The 25661-nt window shown below is 36.9% G+C and overlaps 1 long non-coding RNA gene across 1 annotated transcript in view; it reads right to left on the minus strand.

Moving 5' to 3' along the window:
- The window catches only part of LOC112997339 (uncharacterized), a 325493-nt gene extending 300220 nt beyond the window's left edge, over positions 1-25273 (minus strand). Inside the window, exons 1-2 of the long non-coding RNA XR_010388544.1 lie at positions 25179-25273; positions 8762-8826 (exon numbers count right to left, since the gene is read on the minus strand). This is a non-coding gene — a long non-coding RNA (uncharacterized LOC112997339). The remainder of the gene's footprint in view (positions 1-8761; positions 8827-25178) is intronic.
- Between the last annotated feature and the right edge of the window lie 388 nt (positions 25274-25661).

Genomic DNA, 25661 nt, shown 5'->3' on the forward strand with positions numbered 1-25661 from the left:
GAATCTTTCTTTCTGCACTTATTTATTTATTGATTTACTATCTCTCTCTCATTCCCTCTAGGGCAGGGGGAACAGGAAAGAAGAAAGAAGGAAACATCTCCAAAACTAAAATCCTTTTGAAAATGATTTATTTTAATGTTTTTAAATGAGTTTAAAGAGAAATGAAAATAACACCTTCATATGCTTCCAAAAATAACTATTCTGCAAAAGAAATTCACTTGACAGATATCAACCAGCTGTATAAATTAATGAAAAACTCTAGAAGAGGGTATTTTCACACAAATTCATTAAAAATATTTTCCTAGATATTCTAACGTACAAAAGTTGTGTGAATAGTTCGGTTCTAAATTACCTCCAGTAAAAATACATGAAGATATTTTTAAAAGACAAGCTTTACAGGTTTCTAACATACATGCACCTACATAGTTCTGTTAAACTGAATAAGAATATTTATGTCAGTGAAGTTTCCTGTGTGTTGATGCTTTTGTAGGATTCTGACCTAGTAACATGATAAAGTATAGTATAATGAAACTATTTATTCAGAAAATCTTTCAATAAGAAAATAGCTGCATTGAGAGGAATCAATATATTCCCAGTATTTTCTAGTCTCTTGCAGCTTTTCTGAAGTCTGTACTCAGGATTTTAATTTTCAGTCCACTTGTTGTGAAAGCAAGACATACGCAGTCACACTAAATGCCTACCTGTCAACTACTTTTGAACTTATTAGCCAGTTTAATCAACTTTTCCAGAAACACAGTACCTACAAGTTCCTTGAAAACAGAAAACTGATGAGACATTAAAGGTCATATTGTTACCTGTGCACTAACTGCAAAAGCCTGTAGCACAAGCTCATGCTTTATCAGAGAATCCACAAAGGCTGAGTTAAGGAGAATCTTTTCTCAGGTACTATAAAAAAAGCAAAAGAATTATCAGTAATCTAAACCTGTGTCAGGATAGTAGGATAACACTCATTTCTCAGGCTGTTATTTTTCAGGCTGTTTGTAGGTACTGAGCTTTGATTTTCCTCTACAATAGTGGGAAAGTCCATGCCATATTTAAAATGTGATTACTTTTAGAAAAATATCCAAAGGAGCAAAAAACAGATGTCCACCCCCAGAGAAGCTTGACAGGTGTGAAAGCCACAGATAAATATGCTAAGATACCCACAGTGCTGTGGATGCACGCACTGAGATTTTCCTCATCTTTTATTAATTTGCTAAGGACAAATTGAATGGAAGGAACGGTGATTAGAGAAATGAAAAATTTCCACATGATGTTAAAATAGACTTGGAGAAGGATGAACTTCTAGGAGGAAACTCGCCATTAGTTCCACAGCAATAACAGAGAAAATTTCTCCCAGTATTTCCTTCTAATATTTTCTAGCAACTGCTTGTGTAAGAGCATCACTTGTACTTAGTCCATATCCTAAAACAGCTGGATCCACATTTTGTCACAGATCCATGACTCTGCGTTGCCCTCCCCCTCCTCTCCTCAGAAGAAAATGATTTTAAATCTTTCATTCCAAAAAAAAAAAAAAAGTCTGTTCCATAATGATATGTTCATAAATTATGCAAGGTCTGGTTTAGACACGCAAAGCTTATACATCTGGATAGCCAAATGACTACACTTCTCCTACGGAGTTCAAAAAAACAATTATAATGGTTGCATAATGACCTAATGGTTGCATAACGGGTTACCAAGGGATATGGTCAACATCTTATCGTTCTAACACAATACTGTGGCTTGATTACTGAGCCCATCAGGAAGACAGTGAGATTCAATTCCTGAATCCAAGAGATATAGAAGGGGACCCCGATCCCAGAGCTTGTGATGCACACGCGCAGGGCACCGCACAACAATTCTCCCACCTCACATGCATTCCCACACAGTTCAGAAACCAGCGATAAGTACTTCTAAAGTTATAATGCCGAAACAGAAGCATACGTCTTACAGAAACAATTAGAAAGTGAACATAAAGTCTTCCTGTATGTTCTGTCTAAAATAGCTAACATAGCATGAAGACCTAACATTAAATCTGAATGTTCATCTTCAGTGTAAGCACTAGGTCTTTTTTCTAGTTCATTATTATTTTATATGAAGTGTCATGATTTCTTTAAGAAATAGCCATCCTATAAACAAGAGCAATATAACTCACATTAGTCAGTTCCTGCAGTAAGCTTGGGAGAATAGCATTTAGGTAAAACCTTTTCTGATAGGTTCTCTGATCAGAGCATTTTTCTGAAGTGTCCAGAGTGTTCAGTTTATAATCTTATCTATGTCATTAAAATGAAAATTTGTGCAAATCTGAACAAATTCTTAAGGCTTGCTACTGATTGTTTTAAGAGACAACGTCATATAGAAGTTTCTATGTTTTTTTGATCTTGTCTTTTATGACCAAGAATACACGCCAAAAAAAAAAGTTTTTTTTTTTTAATTTGAGGAGACAGTACAGTAAGATTTCAAAATGATAATCTAATCCAGAAATTCCCTAAACTGCTCTTATGTGCTGTATAGCCTTTTGTTTATACAGGCAAATGTAAAATGTCTAAGGAGCTTGGTCAATTGATATACTTAAGTTATAACTGTTTTTCCGGGGCCACATACCAGGGGGTAATTGGCATATGAATTAGCAAAAACCAGCAAGTAAAACTTCTAACAATTGATAAAAAAGCCATTTACTTGTAGCTTTTCTATCACAGGAAAACAATTAGTGCTAAAGTATGCCATGGTATCTGAAACAAAACAACTCATGAATTTCTTAAGAAAACACAAATACCAAGCTTTTAAACTGAGAGTGCAACTATGTCAGTGAATATTGGCTTTTATTGCTGTAAATAAGAATTGTATACTGTTTCTAGCTTGCTGGTGTATCATACAGAGCAGAAGCCACACCCACACTATTTTTGATTGAAAAGGGAAGTTTGTTTTTAAACAGCAGGTAAAAATAAATAAAGTGATGAGAATTAAATTGCAAGGTAACATAACTATTCCCCATGAAACCCTCTATTTTGCACAAGTTCAGAAAGAGAGAAGAACAAATTAGAATTAGAGAAAAGATAAAAATGCACTTGATCTTAAACTAAAGCCCAAGAGGAAGTATTTAATAATATGACATGGTAACATAATGTAAAAATACTTACAATTCCATAGCAAAAACAAGCCACAAGCCTTGGCTAATCAAAAGAAATTCTTAGCCTGCACATATATCCTAGATCTTCCCATTTGGTAAAAGGCAAGAGGAATATAACTGAAATTCATTAACTGTTCTGAACATCCCTCTAGAAAGAAGTTTCTTTTTTAAGACCATCAGCTTTGAAAATTAAAGGTAACAAGTGACATACTGCCAGGACAAAACATTCTTAAATCAGCAGGCTTAGATAATCTGTACCTGACAGTCCTGAAAAAAGCAATGTGAGGAGCTTTCTGTGTCCTTCATGTTTATTTTTATATATTTTGGAATATTTCCAATAGGAAAGCTTCAAAAGATTAGTGAAAGCAGTAATTCTGACACGTTACCAGGTTATCATAAGCTAGCTGGCCTGTCACTCACCTAGGCACATCTGATACCTGAAGCTATTGATAAAAAGTTAAAGACTGAAATAGGAATATTGCCACTCCAAATAGCTTTTTCAATTTTCTATCTTTTGCACAATTCTTTTGTTCTTTGAAAAAGATCAATTTGAGGAAGAAGCTGGAGAAAATATATCTTAGAATTATCCTTGCCATATCTAGATTTATCCTTGTCTGTCTTCTGGATGAGGATAACAAAAAATAAAACAACTAAAAAGCTTAATCTTTCTTGATTGTTTTTTGGTTTATTCATTTGTTCAGTAATTTTTAGCACTTAAAAACAGTAATATATTCTGCCTATAGATTCTTAGACTGGAAAACATAGAAATTCATGTGGTGACTCAACTGCTTCCTACTTAGTCATCTCTTACTAAAAGCAAGCATTGGTCCTGTGAAGGTCACTTCTATGTTCTTATGCTCTTGCATTCCCTCTGGACACCTAAGATCTCTGATTCTTGTCTCCCTTTCCCTAACTCTCTGCTCCCACCTAAAAGGTTCTTATCCTAATGCATTCAGTGGTAATTTTGTCATTGACCTCAGCAAAGCTAGGATTTCCCTTCTCACAGTCCTTTTAAAAAGGACTGCACAACCTCCAACCAGAACAGCCTTAATCTTTCCACTATTTCTGACTCATTAATCTTTTTCTCCCTCAATCACGAATAGCAAGGCACAGACCTTTATTGTATACAGTTTCAAAACAGGAAAAAAAAAATTCCACAAGAGAGAAAGAAGAAGCTACTTCCTGAGGAAAACTCATCTCTTTTTTCCTCTAATCTCTGCTCCTTGGCAAACACCATAAAGGCACAATGGAATAAAAATAATCAGAATCACAAATGAAAGCTCAACAGCGACATCTATTCCTTATAGGACTGTAGATGTTAATCATTCATATGGTTGGGTACACACTATGTTTTCATGTGAACAATATTTGCTTACTCCTTTCTGAATTCCTGGTTTCAGCTCTGGAGATTTTCATATTTTATTTCCCATTTTGCTTTCTATTTTACCTTGCCTGTCTGCAATTCCTAGCAAAATTACCACGTACCTATTATATGTATATGTCTAGTTTCTTGTGGTGAGACATAATTGCTCCGTCCATTATTTGTTTGAAATCATGAATTAACAGATGTTGCCTGACAAACTTGTTGAGATGAATGCTGCTTCCCAGAGTGAATTAAAGACGAATATCCCTCTTGTCCCTAATTTGCTGTCAAACATACTGAAAAGAAAAAAATCTCTATTCAAAAGGCACTGATTTGATTTACACCATCTTAAATTATACTATTCTCATATATGAAACCGCTGTAATTTGGAATGCCTATACACCCAAAAACTAGCATTGACAAATACCAAGATTTTCTTGTTAAGAATGAAAACAATTACATTTCAGTTAATTCCATTTCTCCTCTGTAGGTGATAAGAACAGCTGACTTGGTTTGTTGCCTAGTTTCTAGGAAAGTTTTTCTTGTTCCCACTTTAAATGACAAATGAATTTTGGGGAGTTCAGCCCAACCATTATAGGAAGCTGGAAGTCTCAAACAAGCCTTGTACAATTGAATTAATTCAGCATGAGGCATAGCTTAGTAAAAGATTTGAGGGTGGTAATTTCAATTCACTACAAGGAGAAGCAATCTCTATGCCCAGCCATGTTCCTCCTGCCTCCAGCTTTTTCTCTCAGTCCTAACCAAGGGTAACTCCAATTATTCCACATTCCTAGACTGGACAATTTGGCGCACAGTAACAATGTACTTAATAGAATATTTTATCTCAAGAGTAGGACCCTTAACTACAACAGAAATAAAATATACCTCAAGGAGGGTGAAAATGTATACATCAGTTTCATATGATGGATCTCATCTGACATAGGTGCCTCTCTACAGCCCAGAAGTAGGTACCAAAGCCCTAGGAAGGTGAAGGACAAAAAAGATGGACAGACGGACTTCTTCAGCCTTCCTCACGTCAGTTTGTACAGCTTTTTATTTGGTCCGTGTGAATTTTGTTCAGCCTCTTAAATTTCCCCATGCATTCTCCAGAAAGTTTAGGGATGCATTTGCCATACTGGAAGCCAAGGCAAAGTTAAGTATGCTGAGCATACTTGCTTTTGCGGACATAGTCCGGCACCAGCTATGTAACTACCACCCAGGAATTGTGGAAGAAGCCTTAACTCGAGCAATTGTTCACATAGAGGAGAGATGTCCAGATAAAAAGTCTATGAAAAAAGACACAGAATTACAGTTCCCAATTTGGAAGAGCATGGGATCCTCATGCATTTTAATGACAGAACAGTTTGATCAGGTCAGAACTTGCTGCAATAAAGATGCCTACTAGCAAGGGTATATTTTATTTTCATGTGAGTAGCAATCAGAGGTGCAATTTTTTTCTTCTCCTTCTCCTCCCTCCACTTACAACTCTGAACCTTCTCTCTGAACGCTCAATATAACCAAGAAAAAAAAATGCATCAGTGACAAAGGATATCTTTTCCCCTCAGAGAAATCAGAGTCAATCTTAACTAGTACATTTCTGTAAAACTGTGAAGGCTCCATAATAAGATTGCAGGTGTCCCAGCAACCCCAAGCTCATACTTCAGCTCACAATTCCAGAATATTTGGCCTCCTGAGGCAGGATGACTTGAGTTTGAGGTTTACTCACTCCAGATAGGATATATGGGAATAATTTAAATATTTTTAATCTCTTTATTATAAACAGTCATGGATGTAGTTGTTGCTGTTTTCCTGAGGTGCTTTCAGCCACTTTAATACAAAATGCTAGTACCTGGTATTTTGCTTATTAGGAGATTTAAAATACACCCTAATCTGCTGAGAAATTTTACACAGCAAAATCTTTTTTCTTAATGACACTATAACTGCCTAGGAATATATTGTAATTGTCAGTTACAAAGCATTGACACCAGATTTCACCTCCTACACAAACACACACTGCAACTGGTGTTTAGCCAGACAAGACATAACTACTCAGCTAGCAAGAGAAAAACATTTAGTCTCTTAATTGCTTTCTGAACAAACTGTATAATTAAAGTTTTGTTCTGTAATTCTGTGATCAAAACAAACAAAAACTATTTGCAATCTAAAAAAAACAATAAAATCAAAGAAGGAATGAAGAGTATAGAAAAAAAACACACGATGTTTTAATGTATTTTTTTTAATTGAAGGTGATATTCAACTGCAAGCTCTCTCCAGAGCACAATAACAAGCACTTGCAATCATTGTTGTTGCAAGATGCAGCAGAAATATTTAAGGCCATGAAATCTTTCAGTTCACTTATTCAAATCCTCCTTTCTCTCCTCACTATAATCAATAAGAACATTCAAAATTGGATTCAGGATCTTCAAGCCCTGAGTACCTTTTAGGAGTGGAGTTACAGAGTCGAATGTTATAAGCCTCCTCTTCAACCGGAAGAGAATTCACATTATCTGTTTGCTTTCCTGGAAATACACTCCTGAGAATCTGATGTCTGCACCTTACATACTGAAATTACTTTTCAACTGAACTCTTAATACACCAAAATCATGGGCCACATCCTGTGCCCTGTAAGAAATATTGTCTGCTGCTCGTTACGCAGAGCAGCCATACAACTGTGAATGGTTTCTGCCCAGTTATATGATCCCCTCTGCTTGATGCTAGAGTCAGCACAAAAGTCTCCGTGTATTTGTTACCATTTATTCCTGTACACGATCTATCCCGTTAGTATAGTTCTGACCTGAACTGCAGTGGAAAAAAAAGCGTGCAACAAGTCTGATCTCAGCTCACCAAGGAATGACAGTTGGCACCAAATACACATATGTCTCCCAAGGTCAGCAGTGAAGAAACTAAAGCTTAGCTTGAGTCTCCCATTTGGCCAGCTAGAGACAGGCAGATACAAAACCTTCACAGCTCCCAATGTATTTGAAATGTATTGCATATAAACGGCCCAGTCACAGAGAGTTTTGGAGAGAGAGAGATTTTTCTTCCATGGCCCGTATTGCTGCATAGATGTACTGTAATTGATGGTAGGTTAGCAGGTTGGGCTAGGGCAGCAACGTGGCAACATGCCTTTCTCACCGGCACCAGCCTCACCTGGCCAGCCTGAAGCCAAATTGACAAGCTTGTGTCTGTCCGTATAGGCATCCCCCCAAGGCCAGCATGAGTTGCTGCTTGCAGTAAAGTATGGGGCCTGACAGTTTCACCAAACTTCTCCAGGTGTCAGAAAAAGACAAAAACGTTCTCCAAGCATATCCTGAGCCGGTCCATTCTCTAGCTGGTCATATATTCTAAAATAAAAGCTAAATCCACTACAATGAAGACAGCAGTAAGACTACCAAAGACTTACGTGGAAGACCAGTTTATTTTTGCCTGCACTATGAAGCACTCCGGTACAAGACCTATTTAACTAAATCCAGACTGACATGCCCATTTGATTTTTATAACTTGGCAATTCCACTGTGAAAACATAGATTGTATTTAGTTAGCTGAGCGAGGTGCCAGAGCAGCACATTAATGCCTTCTTTTCAGGAGTAAAGAGAACAAAATGGCAAAATTCACATTGCGCTAAGTAGAGAACAAAATTAATTGAACTGAAATGTGTCTGTTGGAAAAATCACCAGTAAGCAATGATCAGTTTTATTGGTAAGAAACTGGAACCACACTTCCAAAGCTGAATAAGTGTTAAGCACATTTGCACAAGTGAAGTGTAACCATATGTGAGTTCAAAGAAATTGTGCTGGTTATGAGAGAAAACCTGATGCTTTATTGTTTAGAAAATACGACTTAATAATTTTTTTCCAAGGAAAGTTGTTACCACTAAAAAAAAAGAGAAGGGAAAAAAGTTGTTTTTAAAATGGAAACTTTTAGGTTTGTTTTGAGTTCTAATTATACCTGAATATTAAGTATATAATGAAAACCGTAAAAACAAATTGCTTAGGTGGCTTTACTGTTCATTATACACTTCTCTGCATACATTTTTTTGCAACCCTGAAGTTTAACAGCAGAAAACGTGGCAAATAATGTCTTTGTATGAGGCCTAACATTGGTAAAACTGGAAAGGATAAAAACTACATCCTCTGACCATTCCTTTATTAGTTGGATCTTTTTCTCATTACTAACTTGCTTAAGACTTGTTTGTTAAGCAATATAAAATAATGACAACAAACTACACCATCTGTCAGAGAGTAAAAAAATATCAAAAAGTATCTTACCTCTCAAATCTTGACGGGTGTCAGCACTGTCTTCATAGAAGAAAGAAATAGGCTCAGCAGAAGACCTAGAAGAAAACAGATATATTGATAACAAACAATTCACTTTAAACCCAGAGCAACAAAAAATAAACTTGAAGTCTCCTTAACTTTAACAGAAATATATGTGAAAAAGGGGGAAATGGAGAGTTATCTGAGTTCTACGGTACTGACCTTAGCGAACAGAAGCGTTAGCACCTTGGGCCTACAAGGGCAAAACATTAAGTTATCCATTAAGCAGGAGAGCCAAGTGTGACAATAAGTTGTAGAGATTGGGGGGGATTTGTACAGAGGAAAGGTTAACACCTGATTGAAAAATAAATAAATAACTGAGTGGTGAGCAATCACATTTTGCCAAATGGCTAAGACTACTAACTTTTCATGAAAAAAACATAAGAATAAACCCCAGAAAACTAGGACAGCAGCAGCATGTGAAACAAATGGGAAGGAACTGGAGTCTGACACAGAAGAAGTCCTAACTGCACTCTCCTTCCAAATGGACACCATTTTCATCAATGAAGAAGGGATTGCCTCACGTTGTAACATCTTCCCATTACTCTTATAAAGCATAGTATTATTCAGAAATGGCTAAAACACTCCCACCGCACTTCTGCAAGCAGGAGAATGTGGGATCATTACTGAAGAAATCCTATGGTTTTATGAGGGCTGTGGGACAGGGCTGTGAAAAGAGAGATCTACCATACTTAAAAGCAGAATGAACCTGGCCGGCTATAGCTGATGAAAAAAATTCTACAGGATTTGGATCAAAACTACTAGTAGCAGTTTAAAATGCTGTCACACTACTATGACATGTCATAAACCTGCATTCCTTGCCTTTTGGATGTTTCAAGATTAAACTAGACATTCCCAAGCTATTCCAAATTATTTGGCTAGATATAAAAAATGTATCTAGCCAATTGTTGATTGATGCTACAATGAGCTCAGAGCAATGTTCCCAAAGAAACTAAAACACAAGAAAAGGGAAAAAGCAGACAACACCGTACAAATGCAGAACCAGCAAGTCATTAAAAAAAAACCCCAACCTAAAGGTCACAGAGAGGAAATATTTTTCACTTCTTCATACATCAGTTCTCTACGTCTGTGTTTTGAATGTGAAGAATTGAAAATTCACATAAACGGGGTAAATTTGAAACTGAAACCTGTTTACAAACTACCAAAACAAACCTAAAACAAGAATAAATTGTTCCTTAACTGTTGGAGCCAAAGTACCTGGTGACATACCCTGAGGTCCTAAGATCAAGGCTGGTGTGTTAGTGGAGAAACACCTTAGCTAAACAGAGATACAACACAGCAAAGGGCAAATTATGTGGCTGAACACAGGGGTAACCACTGAAAAACAACATCTGTGTTTATGCACATTAAGGAAATACAACAACAGCACTTTGGTGCTTTCAGTCTTTAAATCCTAAGATCCAAAGGTTCAGACATCATCCCTTCCACGCTAAACAAGCCCTTATGCACAGAGGTGTCTGCTGAAGTGGGTGTGAGAGGGGAATCTGGTCTCTGGAGTGACAGGAGCCTCTCCTAACTACTGTTTGGACTTTCAGAAACTGCAGGCTGTTTATGACTGGATGTCGATAATCAGAACGTAGATGTCTAAAACAATGACTTTAACCCACAATCTGTTGCAGCAAAAGGGGAAGTGCATTAATGACCTCCCGAAAATAATGAAGCTGTTACCACAAAAGTACTTAATAACAGGACTATAAATATACTACACTTCACTCCATTCCCAAGGGAGTTTTACTTAACAGAAACAAAGCTAAGGCTTGGCTTCGGATTTTATTATTGCGGAAAGTGACAGGACATATTCAGTAAGCACACAGGGTCAGAAACTAGAGTTTCACATCACCTCCACAGAGCAAAGTTGCACCACAGAACATATAGCCTCGGTTTCACTGAGAAACTGAAACTAGCTTAAGCGACAGGCAACATGACTGACTACTGCAGTCTGAGTCCTTCTCCATTATAAAACACTGAATAATGGTTTGCTTTTGAAAAGACACCACTTATGGTCGCCCGTAAAAATATAGGCCATTTTCAGCTGCACATGCCTGTACTAAAAAAAGGACATGGCTGATATGAAAACATTTATCATATTTTATGCATTACTTCAGTTTATATACAGTATGATGGATTGGGTTTACAATGACAAGAAAGAGGGTAATGTGGTGGTAGGACAATGATGTGGTAGGACAGCGATATGTCAAACGTTTCAGTTCCTAGTGCTTAAAAAACAAGCAACCACAATATCTGTGGCAGTCAGAAAACTTCTGGAAAGCTTCAGAGACAAAGGAAAAACAAGAGAGTCTGTAGAACCGTTGCTCTATGTTCTCAGCTGAGCAGTAGCATATGAATATGCTGAAAATATATATCACTTATACTGTCTTTACTTTTCACATCAGATTAATTTACCATGATACAAATTCCTAGTGTTACATTTTGCTCTGCATCTAATTTTTCCTTTGCAGATTGCCATTAAAAAGTCTCTACATTAGCCACACAGACTTAAAAATTAATCAGTCACTAAATCAATCAATATATTTATTAAGCAAGCTTACATTTGTTGATCTACACTGTTGCTGGCTAGCTTGGGCTCCAATTTTGCAGCAGCAGATCCCTTTGTCTATGATGATGGATCAAAGGTCAGACTAACTCCAACCATGTGGAGCCTAATGATAGCTAAGGGAGACCCATGATGGATATAAAAATAGAACTAAAGATAAAGGCTTTAATCACAAGTGACAAATTACATTTTTGATGTGTCAAGTTCAATGTTAATTATTTTCAGCTGCTCTCCTTTTTCTTTTGTCTTAAGGAAACTGCAGCAATCTGCTGACATGCATGGAAAAGTTCAGGTGCAAAATGACCTCAGTTCAGTTTGCACATTTACAGGAAACCGTCTATGATCCTTGGAGTATTTAAGTACTATGGCCTGTGGAAATACTATGGCCTATAAAAATATAAATCGGGAGATGATACTGCTCTTTTCCTAATCTTAGGATGACACAAATCTCTTTATGTCATGGATAATGGACTGATACAAAACAAAAAAACCCAAATAACAGGGCTCTGCCAGCACAACTGCCTTGTGAAAAAAAAAAAATCTAATGTTAAATGACTCTTTTCCAACCTAAAAATACGAAAGAAGCGGTCATTTCCACTTAACTGTTAGGATGTTCCTTCAATATCAGCCTGGGCCATTCATTCCCCAGCGAAGAAAATTTATATGTTTTAAGCATTTTGCCACTTTGCATGTACATTGCCTACTCTAAAGTTTTAGAAAACATCTTTTATTCATGGTAGAAAACCAATTAGGCTGCAAAAATGAACTTATCTAGAAATTCCTTAAGGAGTAGGAAGAAAAATGAATAACAGTATAGAAATTTGAAAGGCGACTTGAGTTAGTCTGCAACTTGACAAATCTAATACTAAGATTTTTTTTCTTCGACCTTCAAACTAAAATGTAATAGTTTTTAGATAGTTTAAGAGAAATATTAGTAATGTGATGAACTAATAGAAAAAGCAATTAGAGAAGAACATTATAGTACTTCAAATATTCAGTTATACACAGAATCAAGAGAACCATCCAAACATCAGTTAACTCAAAAGGTACAATGACACAGATGAACTCTTAAAATATTCTTAAAATATCAATATCTGTGTCTGATTATCAGCCTGGGATCTCTTCTATAAAAGTATCTGTGAGATCACTATTTATCCTGATTACTGAAGACAGTAATGGTTATGAAATTGAAGCATCCAGAAAAATAAAACAAAACAAAAACAGTCCTACACTTGAGCAAAATTAGGTAAGAGATTTAAAATCCACTGATATGAATATGGATGTAATTAATTAGGAACAGCTCATGATGCCATTTTATGGCATTGAAAGATACCATAAAGTCTGTAAAATTGACTATAGCAAACTGGAAAAATAATTAGAGAAGGCTTTGTGCTTGGAACAAGAACTGTGAAAGTAATGTAAGCGAAAAGATCTTTGAGGGAAAGAAAAGAGGAAAGTGTAAGCTTTGTGACAGGTCTACCAGCAAAAGCAATCCATTACCTCCAACACTGCCACTGCCGTGAAAGACATTCTGCACTGGCCAAGAGGCCAAAATTGAGAATCGGTCTGGGGGAATATGAGGCAAAGAGACCAGCTGGCAGGCCTGAAACATGTTTACTTTGTTCTGTTCTGTTAAAAAGGTATTTCTGGAGGAAAGGAAGCATTTCATAAAGTGGAAGAAAGTTAGAAGCCCAGTCAGCTCACTGCATCTACGTGGCTGGGAGGAACAACTTCAATCCTTAATCTCAATCAATAGCTTCCAGCACTGGGATACAGATGTTATCAATGAAAGAAAGGATGAAAACAGGAGATTCGTTTAAACATCTTCTCGCTATTAAACAGGAGCAGGATTGTGCTTTCTGTGCTGAGAGCTGAACATCAGAACTGCAGTGGCTAATGAAGTGGCAGGCAGAGAAAGGAAGGATAAGGGGCATGGCCAGGCAGACGAAAGCATCTTGCAGCACAGGATCAGCAGCAGCTGAAATCCAGCCTTGCTACCCAGCAGGCTCTGACAGTCACGGACTGCAAGTTGTTCCTGTAGACAGGGAGCAACAAAAGGTCTCCAGGAGAGCTGCACCAAAGAACATCGTTCCTCTGTTTATGTCTCTCACTAGCGGGTTCTTGGGTTTTTTGTTGTTTTGGGTGGGGATTTTTGGAAAAAATCGGATTACTGAATACCAGGGAGTTCAGCTAAGCACTCAAATTAAATTATCTTTTTCTCAGCACAGCCTGACTAAAATTCATGAAGAGACCACTTGGAGTTAAATACTGGATATAAATGAGTCATCACGCTTTACTGCATTAATGTGTACATGTTTTCAGAGATTGACCTTTGGACTCACCTGTCAGAGGTATAGCCAAGCCATCACCCTCTGACAGGTGTTTACCGAGGGAGAAAAATCTTTATAATAGCACAGAGGAATTTACTAATCTGACATCTAGTTTAACAGATTAATCTTGCATTTTCTTTGATCATGCCTGGTTACAATGTGCAGCAAGTCAAACCAATCAACAATCATTAATTAAAAGAACAATGAAGAGCAGAGGCTATTTAGTTATGAATGGCATACACTGATTGAAAATTAGGAGTTCTCGGATGAAAGCAACATTTCCTAAATGGCACAGATCCGTACTGGATAAGCGTTAAGAAACTTCTACAATGCAAGAGGGAACCCTGAAAGAATGTTATCACAGTCAGGAGAAAAAAGTTAAACGTAACTGGAAAGCTGCCTTTAGGACTGGGATGAACCAAAGCCCGAGGCAGAGATTCATGTGAGCCGATCTATAAACATCGGTGTTAACCCTACTGTGGACACTCACGCATTGCTTGCAAACACTAATTTGTGTTGCAGAATAGTGGTCACAGAAAACAAAAATAAAGAAAAGTAACCCTGCTAAACCGTCTCGGCCTTTCTTAGTGTTAGGTAGTATAGTGCTGTCTACACAATAGAAAGTTATCTCAGACGTATAGGCCCAGATGCTTAGCTAACGTAAACTCATTTTTGTCCTGAAATCAATGAAGTTATAGTTCTTTATACCAACTACAAATGTGACCTCAAATGTTCTGCTACTGAAATTTTAATTTCTTATATTATGTAATGCAGAGATTTCTTTGTTGAGAACTTGTTACTCTTAAAAAAAAATTATCCTGAAAGTACTATCCGGCTCTACCATTATGATTGTAAACCAGGCCTACATTCCTACCTGTGTAATGTTATAAAGAATGACTAAGCCTTAATTATTCTCGGAAATTAAATGAATATAAAACAACATGAAATGCTTAAGGGCATTTTGTTTTAACGGAAAAAGTATAAGGATGTTACAGGCGTGTACTGGCTTAAAACTTTATTACTTAAATAATTGTGTAATTATACACTGGGAAAATTATTTGATGCAAAAAAAAAATACTCTAACGCTTGCAGTTTCTTGGGCTTTTCTAATGCAGAATGGGATTTTTATAGCCAAATCTAAGCAGATGTTATAAAAGTTCAAGGTGCTGCTTATTAACAATATTCTAAGTTTTCCTTAAAGCTGCACATCAGCAGGAGGGTGGAGAGGTGCCTGGTGACCACCTCCTGAGTGTATAGAGCAATGAAGCAGCTAGTAGGTGGGGGGCACTCTGGCACTGTCAAAATTGCAAAGCATACACAAAGCCAGAACCCAAAAGCAGTAACAAGACAAACATTTACAAAGAGGAAATTTCTAATAGCTCACAGCTCTGCAGCCAGCTGAGAAAGGGCTAATGAGACTAAATTGTTAAACCAAAACCAGAAATGAGGTACAACAGTGTGGCTACTTAAAAATCTGTCTAAAACTGCACGATATAACTTCATCAACTATAGCTTTAAACTAAGGTTCAGTATCTCACAGATGCATTATATCTTAAGCAGAAGGTCTAGGCTCCCAGCATCAGTTACTTGCCGAGATGTTTCATCTGTTAGGCATAAGATCAGGATAGCGGATACCCCATGACTTATTCCATTCTAAAATTATAAGTATTTATGTAAATTAGATAACATTTCTGGAGGCACACCATGAAATGGGTGTATTGGTGATAGCCTACACTTGTCCACTGATCCTGCCTCCAAGTATGGTTTCTAGCTATTGGGAAATGATAATAAATAATTCTTTCAGTAGGCCATGATTTGTCCATTTTGATTTTTCTTTTTCTTGTTAAATTTCAATTTTTAAATTTAAAACTTTTCTTGACATTATTGAAACATTTATTTCTGTTGAAGCATTAAATATTTAAATATTCTAATTGCCAACAGTCCTTCCATTACTGTCATCATATGGTAGAGCATACTAATACACACTCTAGACACTTCATTGCTAGTGTTATTTTGGCATGTAAACTACTATATATCACATACTAATAGAAATTATGGTGTTTATACACTAAATCACATTTGGAATCAAATGTTTTTTATTTGTAAATTGTGTTTGACTTTTGTTTAGATATCCAGCTTTTGTCTAATAAATGGAAGAGACAAAGTCTGGCTAAGTATTGGGGGAAGGAGGCAGTAGCAGCATTCATTTTATAAAAATCACTTTTGCTCGGAAAATTACTCTTTTGGGGAGCGTTTTGTGAGTATCTTACCCAGTACAACATGCCTCATGTTCAAACTGAGTACACATCTTTTGCCTACCATTGTTTTCATATGTGACTTAGCCAGTGTTATCTTTACTCTGATCATTAACATTTTCAAAGACTGTGTTACTCCTCTGTACAGTACTTCAAAAAAAAAAAAAAGTAATTCAAATTATAAATCATCTCTGGCCATAATCATAACATTTCTATTGTAGCCACATTATCAGTTTGTCTCTTTGCATAGGACACTAACTCATGTTTTCAAATGTGGATATCTAACTTTGAGCACGGTACCTAAGACAAGCACTAATTTAAAAAAAAAAAAAAAAAAAAAAAAAAGGTGAAAGAGCTACTCAAGCTGACTAACTAGGGCTAGATCAATTAAGGCAGACCTGTTTCTGGTCCTAAAAATTCACAAGATAGGATCACATCCAGGTGCCCTCACTTCTCTTCCCACCAATCCCTCAATCACTATATACTTACTTACACTTACTTGCAGCTGGACTAACTGAAAAGAACTGCTGGTGCAAATCCAGACGAAAGCTTAAATGCAGACTACTAGCTCCAGAGCAGAATACTTTGCTTCAATGCCCTGAACGCCTTTAACTTATAAGGCTTTATTATATAAGGTAAAACATCTGTGTCTATGCCTGGAAAGTGATTTCATGAAAACTGTTTATCTCATTTCTCTGGTAGGCTTACTGGAGTCAAACTGCAAACTGCACAGTTTCCCCACTTGCCTTTGAGATTAATGCCAGATTTATTTCTAAACATAAATGGAGAAACTTGATAAAGGCAATCTAGATGAAAAAACAGAACCGCGGTCTAGTATGTATTTAAGGCTATAAAATCCAATATTTCTGCTGTGGAGACCATCTATCTAGAGTATTGACTCCATTGCTTTAAACCACAAGATACCAGCAGCACAAAGGTGCAGAATGCAACTGATGTGATTGAGACTAACATAAATTTGCCAAACCTCAAAAGGAGTTCTCTTTTAAATGCAGCTTCAGGTCTGACTAGATCCTACTTCTTCTATGTCTAATACAGAGGAGAACAGTAGAATAGGAAAAGTCTGCATGGTCTGGCAAATATGAGTATTCTTCAGTATCTGAAACTACAGTGGTTGAGTCCTGGGAATTTAATTTCATTTTTGTTAAAGTAGTTTTAAGTGCCCTTTTCTTAAGGGGATATTTTGCATCCATGTGTAGATCCAGGCTAGTTTCTTTCACATCGAGATTTATGTTCATTCAATTGAGAAAATAGTTATATTTCACTGAATTCACAAAGTAGGATAAATCTTTATTCAGACTCAGCCCAGAACTATCAAATTTGTGTCCCCAGTGGAACTCCATTCTTATTTCTAATACTACCTTTTGAGTTATATTTAATAACTCATGTTCACTGAAAATTCAGCAGTCACTGTGAGAAAAATCATTTTATTACTTCAAAAGCTACCTGTAAATGGTCTATACTTCCATGTGTGACTAGACATACTACATGGCATAGTTCTGAGATTCTGAACTTCAAATGATTTGGTAGGTCAGCAATGTTTGCAAATAAGATTCCTGTAAGTGTCTCAAGCTAAGAAATCAAAAATTGAAGACAACATTTAATAAACATATTTGAGGAAAACAGTATTCAAAGCAGCAAAAACAATACAGGCATACCTTGGAGATATTGCAGGTTCGGTTCCAGAACACCACAATAAAGTGAATATCACAATAAAGCGAGTCACGCAAATCTTTTGGTTTCTCAATGCATATAAAAGTTATGTTTACACTATACTGTAGTCTATTAAGTATGCAATAGCATTATGTCCAAAAAGGCAATGTATACCTTAATTAAATAAATACTTTATTGCTAAAAAATGCTAAACATCACCTGAGCCTTCAGTGAGTCGTAATCTTTTTGCTGATGGAGGGTCTTGCCATGATGTTCATGGCTGCTGACTGATCAGGGCGTTGGTTGCTGAAGGCTGGGGTGGCTGTGGCAATTTCTTAAAATAGGACAACAATGAAGTTTGCCGCATCGATTGACTCTTCCTTTCATGAAGGATTCCTCTGTAGCATGCGATGCTGTTTGATAGCATACTTCTTTCAAAATTAGAGTCAATCCTCTCAAACCCTGCCACTGCGTTATCAACTAAGTTTATGTAAAATTCTAAACCCTTTGTTGTCATTTCAGCAATGATCACAGCATCTTCACCAGGAGTAGATTCCACCTCAAGAAACCACTTTCTTTGCTCATCCATAAGAAGCAACTCCTCATCTGTTAAAGTTTTATCATGAGATTGCAGCAGTTCAGTTACATCTTCAGGTTCCACTTCTAATTCTAGTTCTCTTGCTACTTCCACCACATCTGCAATTACTTCTTCCACTGAAATCTCAAATCCCTCAAAGTCATCCATGAGCGTTGGAATCAACTTCTTCCAAATGCCTGCTAATGTTGATATTTTGACCTCCTCCCGTGAATCACAAATGTTCTTAATGGCATTTAGAATGGTGAATCCTTTGCAGAAGGTTTTCAATTTACTTTGCCCAGATCCATCAGAGGAATCACTATCTATGGCAGCTGTAGCCTTACAAAATGTATTTCTTTAATAATAAAACTTGAAAGTTGAAATTACTCCTTGATCCATGGGCTGCAAAATGGATGTTGTGTTAGCAGGCACGAAAACAATATTAATCTCGTCGTACACCTCCATCAGAGCTCTTGGGTGACCAGGTGCACTGTCAGTGAGCAGTAATATTTGGAAAGGAATCTTTTTTTCTGAGCAGTAGGTCTCAACAGTGGGCTTAAAATATTCAGTAAAACATGTTGTAAACAGATGTGCTGTCATCCAGGCTTTGTTGTTCCATTTATGGAGCACAGGCAGAGTAGATTCAGCATAATTCTTAAGGTCCCTAGGATTTTCGGAACGGTAAATGAGCATTAGCTTCAACTTAAAGTCACCAGCTGCATTAGTCCCTAACAAGAGTCAGCCTGTCCTTTGAGGCCAGGCATTGACTTCTCCTCTCTGGCTATGAAACTCCTAGATGGCACCTTCTTCCAGTATTAAGGTGTTTCATCTACATTGAAAATTTGTTGTTTAGTGTAGCCACCTTCATCAATCTTAGCTAGATCTTCTGGATAACTTGCTGCAGCTTCTACATCAGCACTTGCTGCTTCACCTTGCAGTTTTATGTTATGGAGATGGCTTCTTTCCTTAAACCTCAAGAGCCAACCTCTGCTAGCTTCAAACTTTTCTTCTGCAGCTTCCTCACATCTCTCAGCCTTCACAGAATTGAAGAGAGTTAGGGCCTTGCTCTGGAATAGGCTTTGGCTTAAGGGAATGTTGTGGCTGGTTTGATCTTCTATCCAGGCCACCAAAACTTTCTCCATATTGGCAACAAGGCTGTTTCACTTTCTTATCATTCCTGTGTTCAGTGGGGTAGCACTTTCAATTTCCTTCAAGAACTTTTCCTTTGCATTCACAACTTGGCTAACTGTTTGGGGCAAGAAGCCTAGCTTTTGGCCTATCTCAGCTTTTGACATGCCTTCCTCACTAAGCTTAACCATTTCTAGCTTTAAAGTGAGAGATGCGTGACTCTTCCTTTAACTTGAACACTTAGAGGCCATTGTGGAGTTATTAGTTGGCCTAATTTCAATATTGTTGTGTCTCAGGGAATAGGGAGGCCCAAGGAGAGGGAGACAGACGAGGGGATGGCCAGTCGGTGGAGCAGTCAGAACACACACGACATTTCTTGATTAAGGTCACTGTCTTACATGGGTGCAGTTCATGGTGCCTCAAAACAATTACAATAGTAACAGCAAAGATCACTGATCACAGATCACCATAACAGATATATTAATAATGAAAAAGTTTGAAATATTGCAAGAATTACCAAAATGTGACACAGAGAGATGAAGTGAGCGCATGCTGTTGGAAAAATAGTACCAACAGACTTGCTCGACACAGGGTTGCCACAAACCTTCAATTTGTAAAGACCGCAGTATCTGCAAAGTGCAATAAAGCAAAGCGCAATAAAATGAGGTATGCCTGTGATTAAAACAACAAAAATTCACATTCCTCTAAATCATTCAGCAGTTCCTCCAACCACCCCAGCACTATCTGAAGCATATCATAAGAGATGCTGCTCCTCATAATGTAGCTAGAAAAATAGCAACTGTTCTTGGATGAGAAGTAAAGGAAGTTATTAGATAGAGCTGGAATGAGAGCAATCAGGGAGCGAGCCAGCAAATAGATTTAAGACTTAAAAGTATATCCTCCACAAGAAGGTAATATATCCTAATGCAACAAAGATTTTCATTAGCACAAGCAGGAGAAATCTAAATTACATATAGCAATGATATATTTTACAAATCATCCCAAATGAAGACTTACAGAACTTCTCTAACACACCATATTGATAGAAATATCACAGCAACATGAAAGAAATATATATTATTGTATTTCCCAATACAATATGACTGTAACTTCTATTCTCTTAGCAACATGAGTCAAAATGAACAGCACTCAGTAGGAAGAGAAATAATAAATTTAAGATATGCAATACCTTCAGATATTTTATGTATATATTAACCTGAAAATATATATATATCTTATATATATATGATCATATCTATCTATATTCAGAACTTAACCATTGCAATCAAATTTGCCAAGTATTATAATGCTAATTTACATTATCCTGGGGTTTTTATTCAAGGACTGGAAATAGGTATATGGAAGATGAGGACAATGTAAACCTCTCCTCTGTCTGTCTGTGTGCTTAGCCATAAGGATATTAGAAAATGCAGCAACATTTATGTACAGAAGCACGAATGACTTCTCTTGATCTAAAAGGACAATAAGAATTCCACATTTAGGGAGGCAGGAAAGGAACAAAATGAGCTTTTAAATTGCAGCACTGTACTTATAGGAAAGCGGTTATATAACATGATACCTGTAATAGCAGGGACCTAGACTTGGTGAATCAAGGCACCCTTCCAGTCCTATATCCTGAGTTGCTATGGAATATTCCTCTGCAAAATTATAAAACATATATGTATATGTATATATATGTACACCCACACATATATATGTATATGTGTGTATATATACACACACACACATATATATATGTACACACACACATAGAAACATATGAACCCATGAAACTGCTAAGGGACCGGGAAAGACTTGGTTGCAATATCAGAATTAGGTAGTTCAGAACTGACTTTGGAAACATTTATCATGTAATTGTGAAATCTATCACATGGATCTCAACTCTGCATACAGTATATATTGTACAGCACTATAAAAGCTTGTAAAATGAGAAAAAATCTTGACATTACCCAACCAAACAAAGTATTTTCATCCCCAAATGAATGGAAGGGACAAAAATAAAAAGTCCATTTGTGTCTTTACAGCTCATGTTGTAACAGAACCCCTCGATACACATACTGAATGTAAAATGAGAGATCATGATATAACATCTGACTGCTTTGCATAGGAAGCAAATTGCCTCTCCTCAGCAGCTCAGTCAATGGTATTGGGCCAGAAAAAGCCTTCTGGCATGTGCATGTGTATATCCCTGCCGAGTTCGAACAGGAACCCCGAAGTACAGTATGTTCAGGTGCCTTAGGTCTCTCACTGAAAAAAGAATGAAAAACCTTGTCTATTTTAAAGCAGACATTTTAATCTTAATAAGCAGCTAGCTATGAAACCAAAATGAAATCATTTGGTTCTTTGTGAAACCGTCCCAGTGAAAGAAACTGTGAAATGGATAGCAATCTGAGGTGCAATTTTCCATTGCATATGTTTTTCAAAGACAAACATCTGATCAGAACAGTTTGCTGTTAGTAAGTGAAAATAAGAACCAGAACTAATACAGTAACTGCCAGCAGCTTCCAGATCATTAACTATTGTTTATTTCTCATGTTCAGACATCAGACTGGAGTGATGGAAGATACAGTCATTAATTTGGGAGTCATTTCAAGATGTTCCCATAAACACTGAATCAGGATACTGGCAAGCTGCCTAAGAAAACTTGCTGCCAAGAACTTTTTTTTTTCTTGAGTGATATTTTATTGTTGGTGTTATTTTTCTGCTTTCTAGTCCCTGCAATAAACCAACTACAGATAGATCATCAGAGAGTTTATACAAGAACTAGATTTTTATACTTTGTTCTGCAGCTACAGATTTTTTTTTTTGCCTTTCAATTACAGAACCTTTAAAAAATTTTCAGTGTAAAACATTAATTATTCCATTCCTGACCTCTCTCATGACAGCCAAAGAAGGGAAAGTTGTTTTTCCTTACTTAACAGAGGCCTATTAAAGTGACAGGTGAGCCATCAGAAATAATCAAACTAAAATAATTTGCAAGACTTCCCAGAAGGTATGTCTGTCCTTACTGACAACACCATGTTTACAGATTCTATCCCACTTCTTAAAAATATAAGGAAAAAGAAAGAAAAAAAAAATCTAGTCACTATTATCTCTCTTCATACCTTGACAAGGACAACAGTGAAAAGACTATCCTATCACTAGAATAAGAGTAAGAAATAGATTTAAACAACAGCTTAAGCAGGAACTGCTAAATAGGATTGTAAAGGAAATATTTAAAAGTTATGGGTTCCAAATTCTTACATACAGGTCAAGTCTCCTGGACCAAGACCATAGTAAATGACTGACAGTTATCATTGAATAGGAATAAACTATTTTATACCTCCTGAGATTCTAACTACTTGTCAGAAGTCTTAGTTTATACGGTTATTATGTAATACTTGCATGATGCATGGAAGTATCAGAAAAACAGTAATTTATTGAGTACTACTGCAGTTACATGGTTGTTGCACTTGGTGGATCTAGAAGCTGTTGCTAGGTGAAGGGCATGATGATAGGTTAAAATATTCGTTAGCAGCAGCCTGTAAACTTTCCAGAAGAACCAAAAATTGAGCAAAGTAATTGAACTTACATAACAATTTTATGGTGTCACTGATTATTTCAAATGTTTTGCATCTCTGTCAAAGATAACATCTTATATAAGATCTTTTTGTCTAGCTAGAAGAGGAAAAAATAACACACAAGGTATTTTCTGGTCAGAGTAAAACTCCGGACTTCCCAGACTCTGAGTTCCAGCTATTGTACAGCGCAGAAAAAGGTTCTAAACCTTCAGGTTTTAGATGGAGAGGGGAAAACAAACAAAAAACAAAAGAACAAAAACACAAAAATAGAGTACAGAATTCAACTGCTAAGTTAAGGGATCTCATAGTATATAACCCAGAGTCTTGAGGAAATCAAAGTTGATGGCTTTAAATATCAAAACATTATTTCTTTTTACTGGTTTTTGAAATAATCATGCGCAACAATACTCTAGTGCTGTTTTGGTCTGGACATAACCGAATAAGCGCCACGGTCTAATACAAACAGGTCAAGTAAGTTTATAAAATTGTCACTAAGACAACATTTCCTTCACAAAACCTTAGTTACGTCTCCTATAGAAAGGAGAAAACAATTTTTTGACCTGATAACTATATTTTTACTGAAAAAGTATGAATCAGTAAACAGAAACCTTCAAATACTTGAAAATGCCCTACATTAGGAAAAGCCAACCTTATTAATCCTATTTGCCTCGTCATAAAGCCAAACAGTTTACACAGTACATACTTTGGACTATGAAGAAACCAGTGGATGGGGCAGCTCAAGGAGCTGCTCAAGTGCCTGAAATAACCATGCTTGCCCCATAACTCTTCCACTTGACTGTGGGATGGAAATGAGCTGAAACACAAGAAGGCTCAAGGGCCACTGAGAAACATCAGCCAGAGCAGCTGGGGTTGCATGCTTCCTCAGCCACCAGGCTCCAGGACACAGGCAGCTCAGCTCCCACGGTGCAGCTGCATCTACCACGATGCTGCTCGGAGCTGGCTGACACACTTTAGTAGTCCAAAAACTATGGTCATGAGCTGTTCAAAAGGCTACCCAACTGGCACTAGCATCTCCCTCTCTTCCCTCATCTTCCATTTCAAAGTGCATTAACACAAAAGATGTCAGAGAATGGTCTTGACATCATGGTCAAATTATCTAAATGGCTGCTTAACTGCAAGATAGTTTGGCCCAATAACAGCTCTTCCACTAGCTCTGCCATACTTTCTTCCTCCCTTTGTCCTATAGAAGCTGCTCATTGTGAGAGCTATGAACAAAAATAATTTGCCACCCTAAACTGAGCTTGGTGTTAACAAACATGATTTGTTCTGCAAGACCATTTTTTGCATCCATGGATAACACAAGCAGCAGGCTCCAATCCAGACTCAGCCTAGTACAGGAAGGTCTGAAGGGTGCAAAGAGGCGCCTTTCTGCCCACAGGGCACTTACAGAATGAACAGAAATGAAGCGAGAACCCCAGCATGGTAGGGGCAAAGTGCACACTTCCGCGACCCCAAGTAGAAAGGGGATTACAGCAGAAATTAAATTAGAGAATTCTAGTAGGATGCTGCCTTTTGCTAACCCAGCCTCAAAGATTTAAATATCTTTGCTATGGATCCAGAGGTATTTGTTTAAGACTTGCTCTGGACTTTTGCTTAAGCCTTCCTACTCTCGATCCAAGTAAGGTGGAAAAAGCTCACAGGCAGGGAAATAAACACATTATGCTCGTGCACCATACTGGCTACAGAAATTGATATGTCTTAACCATGACAGACTAACAGACTACACAGATTTATAGAGAATTGTGTCTGCAAACCATGTCTGAATAATTTATGTCCCACACTTTCAATTTTCTAGGTTTCTTGTCAAGATGATGGAAGTGTGAAAATACAGACATCTTTGTAAAATCTCCAGAAATAAATGGAGTTCTTATTTTATTAATAGCTGCTAAAAGGAAGCCAATTTCATGACTAGTGGAAGCAAAGCTAATGTTCAAAAATAAAAAAAATCAGATTTATCTCATCTTCTGTTTATTCCAAAGAATATCCTATGAGGGCTGTTCAGGAGACAGTATATGAGACATGCATAGCAACAGAAATACAACAATCATAACACTGTTGGCCCAAAACAGCTGTTTGATTATGTCGGGAAATGACTGCTGTTAATATATTGGCAAGAACACCTTTTAACACAGTACAAAGTGATTATTACCATATTGCAAATAGTTATATCAGCAACTGGTTAGAAGACACAGTTAGTATCTTAGTTTTCTTAAGTAACTTAGCTTTCTTACCTGTAATATCAAGTTCTTCTCAATAATCTTCCTTTATGGAAGATTACACATTCCAAGAACTGCAAGTCCACAGCTGTAGAGTATGAAGACTTTCTGAAAAATGCAAATAAGGAGAGCCTTTTTTTTATTCATTATTTTTAGACCTATTGGAGAGAAAAGGTTTTAACAAAAGGTTTTAATGAAGTTCCTAAGACCTGTTTCTAGGGCAAACTACTGACCTCCAGGGAGTGCACTGAAAATTATTTGCCACAGATTCTTCTTTTTTTTTTTCCTTTTCTTTCTTAAAATAGATTTATAAAACAACCTACCCATATCAATCTAAATGTTTCCACCAGAACTATTACAGGCAAGGAACAATCAGACAATATTACTTGCTGATAACATTTGAAAATGAAGTGTGTTCAATCCAATAGAATTTACAAGATAATGTAGAGAAAGCAAAGCTTAACTGTCCAGAGATATACATATCCACCATTCTATCAA

This window comes from Dromaius novaehollandiae, chromosome 3 (assembly GCF_036370855.1).
Source record: "Dromaius novaehollandiae isolate bDroNov1 chromosome 3, bDroNov1.hap1, whole genome shotgun sequence".
Classification (NCBI taxonomy): Eukaryota; Metazoa; Chordata; class Aves; order Casuariiformes; family Dromaiidae; genus Dromaius; species Dromaius novaehollandiae.